Below are 2,500 nucleotides of genomic sequence, written 5' to 3' on the forward strand. Positions count from 1 at the left end.
AACCTAACCCACGTTGGCCCTTAACCTAACCCACGTTGGCCCTTAACCTAACCCACGTTGGCCCTTAACCTAACCCACGTTGGCCCTTAACCTAACCCACGTTGGCCCTTAACCTAACCCACGTTGGCCCTTAACCTAACCCACGTTGGCCCTTAACCTAACCCACGTTGGCCCTTAACCTAACCCACGTTGGCCCCTTAACCTAACCCACGTTGGCCCTTAACCTAACCCACGTTGGCCCCTTAACCTAACCCACGTTGGCACCTTAACCTAAGTTACGCTGCACCTTAACCCAAGTTACGCTGCACCTTAACCCAAGTTACGCTGCACCTTAACCCAAGTTACGCTGCACCTTAACCCAAGTTACGCTGCACCTTAACCCAAGTTACGCTGCACCTTAACCCAAGTTACGCTGCACCTTAACCCAAGTTACGCTGCACCTTAACCCAAGTTACGCTGCACCTTAACCCAAGTTACGCTGCACCTTAACCCAAGTTACGCTGCACCTTAACCCAAGTTACGCTGCACCTTAACCCAAGTTACGCTGCACCTTAACCCAAGTTACGCTGCACCTTAACCCAAGTTACGCTGCACCTTAACCCAAGTTACGCTGCACCTTAACCCAAGTTACGCTGCACCTTAACCCAAGTTACGCTGCACCTTAACCCAAGTTACGCTGCACCTTAACCCAAGTTACGCTGCACCTTAACCCAAGTTACGCTGCACCTTAACCCAAGTTACGCTGCACCTTAACCCAAGTTACGCTGCACCTTAACCTAACTTACGCTGCACCTTAACCTAACTTACGCTGCACCTTAACCTAACTTACGCTGCACCTTAACCTAACTTACGCTGCACCTTAACCTAACTTACGCTGCACCTTAACCTAACTTACGCTGCACCTTAACCTAACTTACACTGCACCTTAACTGTCACATGTAACGTCACAGGAATGTAGCTTTGCCTAACAGCAACCCTCTGAACATAGTTCACTGCTTGGATCCTCTGGTGTCATGTGTATTTCTTGATGCCATGGTGCGTACCCTCACATAAAGGTCTTTCGAGTGTTGCGTACTTTCTACACAGTCCCGCTAACCACTGGAAGGGTGTACCGCTACAGAACGAATATCGCCCTCCCCTCCTGCCCTTCCAAGCTGGTCGGTCAGGCGTTTGTTTGTGAAATGAGCCTTGCAGCTGTTCAGTTGCATTCGGTTGTCGATGCAGTCAGTGTACGTTGTGGTACGGCCTGTGTGGACTGTCCGCTGATGTACGCGTAACCCACACTGATCATCCGTCGTTACGTACTGAGTGACATAATGTGGCACATGCTTGACCGTACACCGGCTGCGCCCTACAATGGCGAATCATAAGGGCCATATGTTGTGCACGATGCTACTTGTCTCGTCTCCCCATTACAGCGAGATTGCACTGTTGTACGCCGTACAGACATGTGGTAGGTAGGTACGGACGAAAGTATTGCATGTTGGCCCCCCCCCCCCCCCCCCCCTCCTCCCTCTGCCGGGAATCAGCGTGAGCCGTCTGTTGATGTAGCGACGAGGGTTTTCCTATTTAATCGTATTGCCCCACACAACATGATAGCACGGTGGACCGCGTTCCACATCTGCGACATGCTACAGAGGCCGGTTGACAGTCGACCGCGCAAGGGACATTGCACACGTGCGCGGACCATCTTCCACGTGTTCTCTCGTGTACATGCCGCAGTGTGTATGTGGGCTGATGTAGCGTGTCGTGACACATAACATGCAGGCATGCCAGAATCGTAGATTTCGCAAATGTAGATTGACGTATACGTTTGCTGCCAAAGATCCGCAAATGAACTGGAAATCAGTTGTTGAGCGGTTGTTCGCGCTGCAGGTGCATCGGTGATAGCGACGATCGGTACATCTATGAACCGGTTGTTTCGGCGGTACCCGCCATGCCCCCGAACCTGAGTTGGCCATGTGGGTATGAAGCGATACGAGGCTGTGGCTTGGCGGGACAGTCCCCGGCCGGTGAGGGGGGGCCGCCCGGCGTGCTGGCCGCGCGCTGCGTGAGCGCACGCACTACAGCCGGCTGGTGGGGGGCGCCCAGTGGCAGGAGCGCCGGCCGACGGGCCCGGCTGGCGTCCCAGCTATGCGCCGGCGCACCCTGCGCGCGGCGCCAGGCGGCCAAAGTGGGTTCTGCCGAGCCCGGTGCGAAGCGCGGTGGACATCTGCAGTGTGCTGGTCCGATTGCGGACTGTGTGCGTTGAGGATGCGCCGCCGCCCGGCACTCGGCGTCGCGACGCCGTCTGCTGCTCGGTCGCCCCCAGCGGTTCTCGCAGGTGGTTTGTATCGCAGCTCTGCGGACGTGTTGGCGCGTGCGCTGTGCTGGGAGAGTTCGCTTCTGCACCCAAGTGGGGCTTTGCCCTTCTGTGGCGCTGGCGTTGGAGCTGCCGGTCACCGTAGGTGGCGCGTGTTGTTTCCCGCCGGCAATGCCACGACAGCACGCTCCCGGGCCT

Source organism: Schistocerca gregaria, unplaced genomic scaffold, assembly GCF_023897955.1.
Source record: "Schistocerca gregaria isolate iqSchGreg1 unplaced genomic scaffold, iqSchGreg1.2 ptg001554l, whole genome shotgun sequence".
Classification (NCBI taxonomy): Eukaryota; Metazoa; Arthropoda; class Insecta; order Orthoptera; family Acrididae; genus Schistocerca; species Schistocerca gregaria.